Here is a 10,805-nt window from a genome sequence, read left to right as displayed (position 1 = left end):
TATACATATATATATATATATATATATATATATATATAAAGGAAAAATGAGATTATTTACATATTTATATAGTCACGTACATAGCAAGGTAGGTGTTGTTTAGTGGTAATCGGTTTTGGTAATAAAAGGCCTGTAAAAAGCATTGCTGTCATTTGTTTTAAGTTAACAGCTCTGCTTATGCGTTGAATACTTACAGTGAGTGTTCGTATCCTGTAATTGCAGAGTTGCGAATTATCTCCGCATCGTGGGAATAATTTTTATAATGGTAGAAAATTATATGCTTACTCTTGTGTTAGGAAATTTAACTTAAACGTATAACGCTCACCAGATCATTTAAATAGGTGGTACAAATATATATGTATATAGGTGGCAAGGCACAGTTACAAAAGTAACGTTATAAATTTAGACAAGAGCTAAACTGTTAAAATTTAGGTGTATTGTGATAGTATCATCACAGTTACTTTTACTTATTGAATTATTATTACATCAGAACGACTTTGTATTTTAATTTAACGACACTGTATGTTTTCACCTTTGTTAATGATAACATTCTTTACTGTATATGTTTTAAATGTTTACATGCAATGGTGTGAGAAAATATTGAATCACATTTATTAACTTAAGAATAAAACTATATTTCTACCCTTTTAAATAAAATAAAAAGCTACTTTCACTTAATAAATTATTACTACATTACAACTATTTTCTCTTCCATGACCTTGCAAGTTGGCAGCAATGTTAATGATGACAAAGTCTTTACTGTATACGTTTTAAATATTTGCATATAATGGTGTGAAAAATTACATTGGATAAAATTTATTAAATTATGAATGAAACTATTTTGCTACTCTTTTAAATATAAAAAGCGACTTTTACTTAATAAATTATTACAACAAAACTACAACTTAGTATTTTCCTTCTAGTACCTCTGCAAGCTTTCAGCTTTGCTTATCATAACAGTCTTTACTGAGTGCGTATTAAATATATGCATATAATGGTGTGAAAAAAATATTAAATCACATTTATTAAATTAATAATGAAACTTTTACACTGCACTATTAAAGATAAAAATAAATCCTCCCGGAAAATCTAAAGCTTTGTCAGCTAAGTATATATTACAGCTGGTAGTTCAAATACATGTATTTTACTACGCACCTTCGGAGGTTATCTCTCGCCTAACGAATTCCGAGAATCACGATTTTCAAATTTTACGTAACTTGTTCATACAAATCACACAATCTAAGAGAATCATTGATACATTTTGTAATCACGCTTAATCTTCTTATTGAGACTATCGAATATTGAAAAAATACTGATGAAAAGATATCCAATGTTTTTGTCTCAAGATTTGCGACTTACAGTTTTAACACTCTAAGTGCAAATCACGCATTGAATGATAAGGAATTTGAAAACTTTTCCTTGTTAAAAAGAAGTTGTCTTCCTGATTTTCTCAAAGAATACACTCAAGCCTGACAATGAACAACCGTTTGATTCTGATCTTTATTTGTTGTTACTTTTTAAGTAAGTCTGTATATTTGTGTCTCTATTTTTTTGTTTAAATAGAGTATAACGTTCGTTATTTTTATAAAATTCTTTCAAATAAGTTAGAAATCATCAGTGATGTTATGTTATTTTTAAAATATGTGAAAAACTGAATTGCCGTGGTAAAATTTAAAGCAACCATTTCGTTTTTCGCTCCTTCCTATTTAAGGAATGGATTGATATTTGAAAAAACTGTATTAACATCAAGTGTCACTCACTACAAGTTAAAAAAACGTATTTGAACTTAAGTGGAAGAATAAAAAGTATTTTATTAGTGATTGGAAATTTGAACAAGATGTAGGGAGAGTGAGAACTAATAGTAGGAATTGAAAAAATTGAAAGTATTTTATTAATGATTGGAAATTTGAATAAGATATAGGGAGAGTGTGAACTAATAGTAGGAATTGAAAAAAAAATATTACTTAATTTTTTTAGATCAAAACTTTCCTACATCCTCAGGAAAATCTTTTCAACGTTTGACTATTTTAACAGTATTTTGAACTATAGTTTCAGCCAGAAAAATTGCTGCAAACTTAACATATTAATTTGTGCTTTCAAGTCAAAACTTCCCTACATTCTCAGAAACATCTGTTCAATGGTTAACCATTATAACTGTACTTTAAACTATAATTTCGGCCAGAAAATTTGCTGCAAACTTAACATATTAATTTGTCCTTTAAAATTCAATCTTTACATTCTCAGAAAAATTGATCCCGATTTAACAATTATAACCAAGGACAGGTCACGTAGATTTGCGATTTTCTATTATCATATCCTAGGAAGGGCAACATAGATTTACATTTTTCATCTAAAACTTCCTAGAACGGACAACAGAGATTTAAATTTTTCGAATATTTCTTCCTAGGAATATTTTTTAATATTACTTCCAAGGACTGACATTTTTCGATTGTAACTAAAAGCGGATCACGATGGTTTAAGTTCTTTATTGTTTTAATGACATTCTATCATCAAAAATTTGTAAAAGGAAAACAAATCAAGAAGATGAATCTAAACATTTTACCAAGAATCCAAATTAAATATTTTAAGGTTGTAGCAAGTTTAAACGATATTATAGTTATATAGGATCCAAAATGTTTAAAAGTGTACCAAATTTCTGTTTATTATTTGTTATTTTAATGATGTTAAACAAAGAGAGTTAAGAGCAAGAAATTATTTCTCTTTACAGAGTTAAAAAACATTTTTCGTAACTCTAACATTCAACTATTTTTTATTACGTTTAACATTTGATTATTTTTCATAATGCTAAGATTTAAAATTTTAGGGTTGTTTCGCAATGATGTTTCATAACAAGGATTTATTTCCGTTTCATACAGTTAAAATTTATGTTTCATAATGCTAACATTTATTTATTTTTTATTGCATTAATATTTAATTATTTTTCATATTGCTGAAATTGAATTGTTTTGCCTAAGGCTAAGATTTAATATGTTAGTGTTATTTTACAATGAACAAGAATTTATTTTTCTTTCACACAGTTTGTAATATTTTTTATATAGTAAACATTTAATTATTTTTTATTATACAACCATTTAATTATTTTTTTCCAAATATTAACACTCAATTATTTTTCTTAATGCTAAGATTTAATCTTACAATGTTATTTTAACAATGATATCTCAGAGTAAGAATTTATTTTTATTTTACACAGTTTAAAATATTTTTTTACAATACAAACATTTAATTATATTTTTGTTATGCTAACATTTGACTTTTTTTCCAAATATTAGCACTCAATTATTGTTTTCATTGTTAGGATTTTATATTTTAATGTTGTTTTACAATGATATTTTAAAACAACGCGTGACTAAAACTGTAAATAAGAGATGACAAATAAAAAACAATGGAGATTAAATTTCGCAAAATTTTCTTACATATTTATTTCAGTTTGCTATGCAAAGATTATTTTCGGCTGAAATATGACTAATTTTCAATGTAAGTCATGATGGTAATATGATTGAATGATTAAATAAATTAAATAGATAAAAATAAATTTTGTATCTTCACTTCTTGCAGTTTTAGTCGCCCGTGGCACCTCTGTAACAAGAATTTATTTTCCTTTCATGCAATTCAAAATATTTGTTTTCATAATGCTATAAATTAAAAAATAAAAATTAGGGAATATAATAAAGGAATAAAAATAAGGGAATATGAAAATAAGGGGAATAAAAAAATAAGGGCTTTCATAATGTAATTACACTCTGTTATAAATTAAGAAAAAACGATTATCCCTTTGCATATGAGTGCACGCCAAATGGATGCCAAACTCCCAGCGCGAACATATATCAATATTTTCAGCTCTTGAAACGACGTTGCTCAGCCTCCTTATTCTTGCTTTCTTATCAATAAAAATAACAATTATTAACGATAGTACTCGATTAACAATTAATAAGAATTAATAAAATGATATCCCAAAATCTTACCAAATATACATCATTCTGTTCGCATTTAAAGAAACTGATGAAAGAATATCAAATAATGCTTATAGAAGGATGGAACAATGGATGTTCATCTTATTTATCCAAATATATAGGGAAGTCTAGGATTCCAGTAATGCTACGAAACTCTTACCTTTTTTAAAAAAAATAATTCTATAATATATAGGTAGAAGATTGCAAGAATTAAATTTCTGTCTGACTTGTGTAACTTTTAAAAGCTTTTATATTATTTTGAAAGCATATTTGCATAATTTAATAACAAAATAAACGAAACTATATGTAATCACGAATACCTTACCTTGTATACCTTACAATTCAAAATTTTTTAGACTATTATCTTGTAAAATATTAAAAAATAATAAATATTTGCAAGATTTTTTTTACGTGGAATTATCTTCGAATAAATGAATTTTATCATTGTGTGCAAATTTTTTTCAGTTCACTTTAAAATTTCTCGAGATGTGACAAAATACGCAAAAAGTAAAATTAAATTAATCAAATTTTTGGACGAAACTATGGGGATTATATTCCCCAGATTGCGGCTACCTTCTATACATAAGAAGTCAGAAATCCGAATGTCTAAAATTTGCTCTCTATGTACCCCAAAGGTTTTTCAAAAAGTTCAAGAAAAGAGAAAAAGAGATTACAAAATACATCAGTAAAATGCAAAACCCATAAAATAATTGCGAAAGGAAAACAAATTTCTAGATACCTACTTAACCCTTTCAGGACGGGCGAGTCATGAATTTATTCCTAAGGAATCAGTACCAGGATGGTAAAAAATAAAAAGCGGTAGCTTAAGTTTGGGCATAGCTAATTTGACGGATTTTTTCTTCTCTTTAAATCTAACACATCCAAACCATTTGTGTTAAAAGTGTAACTATACAATTTTTAATTCGAAATAAGTAGTGGTGAATTAAATAAATCAAACAATTATAACACCGCCCACAAATAAATTGCTAAAGAATTAATTTGATTACCAGTTTTATCTTTTTACCCTGGTTGATACGGTTTTACGCTGCACGTATTTGCGACAGTCGGAGAGAAAGGGCTAACCCTTTGGGGACGGGTGATTCAGAAGTGCATTCGTACAAAATCAGAATCAGGATGCAATTAAATAAAAAACGGTAACTTAAATGTAGTCGTTTCTAATTTGAAGGACTTACTTTGCTTTTACTTTAATTATTGTTAGTTTAATCATATATCTAATCAATGTTAATTCAAAATATAGCTAAATAGTTTTATTTTGAACAAAGAAATGGTGAATAAAATAAATCAAACAAGTATAACTCCGCCCACAAATAAACTGCTAAAGAATTAATTTGATTACCAGTTTTATCTTTTTACCCTGGTTGATACGGATTTATGCTGACACGTATTTGTGACAGTCGGCTCGAAAGGGTTCAAAATATTCTTTTATAAAAACTAATGCACACAACATTCTGAAAATCCTTAACCAAACTGAAATTCACAAAAAAAACTAGCCCTTTAATTTAATGCGCAAAAGGAAGAAAAAAAGTAAAACTAGAAAGTTGTTGCCATCTGTTTGTAGAAAAGCCTTATTAAAAGAAAATAAAACCTAATAATTTTTAATAATTTCCTTAATTTTACCTGCAATATTGTAAAAATCAAAAAGAAAACCATTACTGTCTAGATTATTTTTAAAAAAAATTATTAGTAGCCTCTTGAAAGTATTCAACATTATTTCAAATTTTGTTAATTCTAGACAATTGAGAAAAAACTAAATTTTTGAATATATTACTACACAAATTCGTATCAAAATTACAGAAAAAATAACCCTAAAATTAAAAGCCTTTCTTTTATCATAATTCATGAATTTTATCATAATTTTCTCAGTTTATTGATATAGATTATGGTCATGTTATTACCTGGAATTTAAATATTGTTCGAGATCAAGATTTGATTAAAATCTTGAGTAGAGGATCTAAATTTAAAAAAAGGTTAAAAATGAAAAATGATGATTTTATTTTATTGGTTGAAAGAGACCTTAATTGTATTTTTTTAAAATGGAAAACAGGGATTCTGGAAAGTTTAAAAAATAAATTCAACAAATCTAAATTTTGTTTTTATCCTAGTGCTATCGCTACTGATTATGATATGTTTGAGAAAATTTAAAAAAAAACTTACAAATAAGTTAATTATTACTGTTGATGATAAAGCTTATCACAACTTTTGCATTATGAGTTAATATTTTCTTTAAAAATTGATTATTAAGTAATATATTACTAATAATACTTATATTAAGTTAAAATATGAGAAAAAAGTTTTTGACAAAAGGTATTATTACTTCTAGTAAAAAATTAAAATTTAAATTATATAGATCCTTACCTTACCGTGAACCTATCCTTATTTATTTCCTATTGTTAAATTTTTTTCAAAAAAATCCAGTTAATTTCAGGTTTACAGCTTGTGTTACTAATAGTTATAATTCTAACGTTAGTAAAAAATTCTTTAATATTCTTAAAATTATTTTGATTAAAGTTAAAAGTGAGAAAAATATTGTTATTATTAAATAATATTGATGTTTTGAACTTAATTGAAAAAAATGTGATTTTAATCTTAATTCATTCGACTTTGAAAATCTTTAGACCAGTATAACTCATGCTAAAATACTTGATATTTGCAGTTGCATTAATGATAAATATTTAAATAATGAAAATATTAATAAAAATTATTGGATTGATGTTTGTAAATTTAATTGTTTTGAAAAATTTCTTTTTAATGGCATTGATTTTTATAAACAAAAGATAGGAATACCACTAGGTAATTCTTTTTCTGGAACTTTTGCTGATTTTTGTATACATTATTTTTAGAGCAAAGTATCTTGAGTTTAATGATTTTAAAGCTTTTAGATATATTGATGATTTAATTTCATTTAATTGTGCAAATTATGATTTAATTTTTAAAATTAATCCAGAAGATTTTGTTTTGAAGAGGACTAATGATAATTGCTTAAATGTTGAATATTTTGATTTTAAAATTAATATTGCTAATGATCAAATTAAAATTGGAGTTTAAGATAAAAGGGAGGCTTTTAATTTTAGGGTTATTTTCTTTTGTATTTGTGATACGAATTTGTGTAGTAATATATTCAAAAATTTAGTTTTTTTTTCAACTCTGTAAAATTAATAAAATTTGTAATAATGTCGAATACTTTCTAGAGGCTACTAGTAATTTTTTAAGTTATCTAGAGAGTAATGGTTTTCCGTTTAGTTTTTACAATATTGAAGGAAAAATTAAAGAAAGGCTTAAAATTATTAGTTATTACTTTCTTTTAATAGGGCTAGATCGAGACTTAACTGAGTTGCCCTAGTTAAGATTTTCTTCTAACAGATGACAACTTTTTTGTCTGTTTTTTTTTAAATTCTTTTTGCGCATAAAATGGGGGCATAGTTTGTTTGTGAATTTCAGTTTGGTTAAGGATTTTCAGAAAGTTACGTGCTTGGGCTTAACATAAGTATATTTTAAGTAGGTTCTTTGAATATTGTTTTCCTTTTGTAATCTCTTTTTCTCTATTCCTGGACTCTTTACAAAACCTTTCGGTACAGAGAGAACAAATTCCAACATTTGCCGTACTTTCTCGATAGAAAAGGTTTTGTGTTCTTATATCTTCCGGGGATAGTCAACGTCTCCTATAACTGAAAGCCGCCACACGGTTTTTATGAGTAGTCCGATCAGACCATCATGAAGGTTATCCACTTTCCGAAAGAGTAATTTAATACCAAATCAAGTTAAAATAAGAAAGTGGTAGCAAATATATGACTGAATATTTGTTTTATTTATGAATATTATTGGTTTGCCTTATTCACTTGTCAACCACTACAGATTCAATTCTCAAATATATATGATAAATTTCTCTCAATTACTTTTATAAAAGGTTTTGGGTTCATGCGCACAACTGGTTCGCTTTTTAAATAGTCTGCGCGGACTACTTTTAACTGTGAGGAGGCTTTTTGATGTAGGAGGTGATGGGCTAGTTCCCTAACGACGTCAGTTTGGTTGTTATTATTATATTTTTCATTGTTTTCCTCCTTAAAATCTTCCATTGGCTTCAAATTTCTTATGGAATTTCTACTGCATTGTGCAACTTTTCTTTGTAATTGTAGCCTTTAACTGGTTTATACGTAATTTTGGATTTCTCCTTTTATTATTGATAAAGAAACATACCGTTTAGGTTTCCAATTTGAAGTAAACCATAATTCGGTTCAAATATAATTACAGGTTTTACAAATGTTTAAAAAAGATCTAACTCTCGGAACTCTTTATCAGAACTCAAGATTTCCACGAAACACTATTATGGAACTGCTGATCTATAGTCTTCATGTATCAGTAAAAATATTGAGCTACGCCTTAATAATATTATATGTCAAATTTTATTTCAGTTGGCGCCGTCTTGTGCGGTAAGTACTATATTAAATTCTCTTAAATATTTAAATAATGAAATCTAAAGAGATAATTATAAACTGTGCATTGATGCATTGACTCGAAATGCATACCAGCTACTTTTACTCATTTGGCGAACAATTTTATTTTTATATTTAAAGTGGTAGTAAAATGTATGCTTTCTATATATTCCTAGCATTTATAAACTTCATTTATAATGATTTTAACCACCACTATTTTTTTTAAAAAATAAGCATATAAATTAATATGCGATGCTCTTACTGTGTTTCTTCCAATTGCATTCCAATTACCAGAAAGTGCCACCTTAAAGACCACTAACGGCCCCAGGCGCCCAGATATATTCGATAATGATGATGTTACTGTTTTCCGTTTAAGCTTGCTCAAAATGCTACATATGCTTCTGACTAAAATTGAAATTCAATTTCCAGTTTACTAATACGGGGAGAAATCATCCTTGAAGGGATTAAAAGTTGGCAGGTATGCATACCTGCCAACGTTTACATATTTGGAGTAAAATTTTATTTCTATATTTAGAGTGTGAATGTATGCTTTCTATATATTCATTGCATTTATAAACTTAATTATAATCAATTAGAATTCCATTTTACTACCACTGGGGAAAATTATCCTCGAAAGTATTAAAAGTTGGCAGGTATGGAAAGGTAAATATATATATCATTTTGTTAATATATTACAGTATGTAATAATTCTAAAGTGTGGTTGCTAATTATAAGAAATAAAAAATTTTAATTTAAGAGTGGTGACTGACAAAGGCGACTCTGAGACGACATTGGAGTGCAAAGTGTTAAAATGAAGCAACAGAAACATTAGATTTCGCTGTTAGATAATTTGGAAATATTGAGAGAATGAACTAAAATTGTTAAAATACACCTTATTTACTTAGTTGTNGGAGTCTGCATAAGGTTCTTCGAAATACACCGTGTTTTTCAGCCTAAAATAGTAATTAGAAATTCATTTTACTACCACTGGGGAAAATCATCCTCGAAAGTATTAAATGTTGGCAGGTATGGAAAGGCAAATATATATATCATTTTGTTAATATATTACAGTATGTAATAATTCTAATGTGTGGTTGCTAATTATAAGAAATAAAAAATTTTAATTTAAGAGTGGTGACTGACAAAGGCGACTCTGAGACGACATTGGAGTGCAAAGTGTTAAAATGAAGCAACAGAAACATTAGATTTCGCTGTTAGATAATTTGGAAATATTGAGAGAATGAACTAAAATTGTTAAAATACACCTTATTTACTTAGTTGTGCAAGAACATTTTAAAAATTTAAGAACCATACGAATCTTGAATTTTCAAATTTCTACTCAATTTCAAATCTAGGAAAAGAATTCTGATTCTAATATTTATCTCTGTGTAAAGAATTTAGTTTTATTTGCTTCATCACAATATTTTTCTTTGTTTTAAAAGCTGATGATGACAATTCACAGAAGGGTAAGTATGTTTATTTTATTTTTGAAAGTAATGTGATGATTTATGTTTATAAAAATCAAGGTACAGTGAAACCTCGCGGGAGCGACCACTTCGTTCCACAGTAAAATGGCCGTTGATAGAGGTTGGTGGTTCTTAGAAATTACCTCCATTGACTTCAATATTTTTATCGAAGGCACGTGATTTTTCGCAAACGATTTTAATTTCAATCAGTATCATTTTCTTTGGGCGAAAATACCACTTTTGTTGGCGTCATGAAAAGACGGTTCCATGAATAAAATTTAAAATCCATAAAAATTATCCCAACAGATATAATTATGCACAAAAACAAATTTACCAATTATAAATGATAAGGCTATTTTAAATAAATAAGCAATTATGTATTTTTGTTTATGCTTTTAATTTTATATCATAAAAGTTAGTTAGCTTTGAAAGATGAGAAGATGGTTTTTTTTATTTGAGATGTTTGTTTCTCTAAAATAACTTTTATTTTCTAATTTTACTCTCAACTCTAAAAGTAAATCATAAATCGCCTTTAGTGCACTTTGAATGCAACATGAGGTAGCATCATCAAAAAGAGCTCTCTAAATATGAGCCTCACAAAATATTTTGAATTCATTTTAATCTACTTACTTGCTTTGATATTTTTCCGTTATGCTGATGCATCACCTCCTACATCAAAAAGCCTCCACACAGTCTTTTATAAGTTGTCCGCGCAGACTATTTAAAAAGTGAACCAGTTGTGCGCATGAACCCAAAGCCTTTTATAATAGAATTTGAGAGAAATTTATCATATACATTTGAGAATTGAATCTGTAGTGGTTGACAAGTGAATAAGACAAACCAATAATATTCATAAATAAAAAAAATTTTTAGTCATATATTTGCTACCACTTTCTTATTTTAACTAGACTTTGTAT

The 10,805-nt window shown here is 27.2% G+C and overlaps 1 long non-coding RNA gene across 1 annotated transcript; it reads left to right on the top strand.

Moving 5' to 3' along the window:
• The first annotated feature begins 1,161 nt into the window (after nt 1-1,161).
• LOC139426614 (uncharacterized) lies at nt 1,162-9,929 on the top strand. Its single transcript, XR_011637835.1, has 3 exons — nt 1,162-1,521; nt 8,402-8,419; nt 9,865-9,929. It is a non-coding gene; the product is annotated as an uncharacterized lncRNA (long non-coding RNA).
• Nucleotides 9,930-10,805: the final 876 nt, after the last annotated feature.

The sequence above is a fragment of the Parasteatoda tepidariorum genome, chromosome 9 (genome assembly GCF_043381705.1).
Source record: "Parasteatoda tepidariorum isolate YZ-2023 chromosome 9, CAS_Ptep_4.0, whole genome shotgun sequence".
NCBI lineage: Eukaryota > Metazoa > Arthropoda > Arachnida > Araneae > Theridiidae > Parasteatoda > Parasteatoda tepidariorum.
This window is presented reverse-complemented; position numbering and strand designations above follow the sequence as displayed.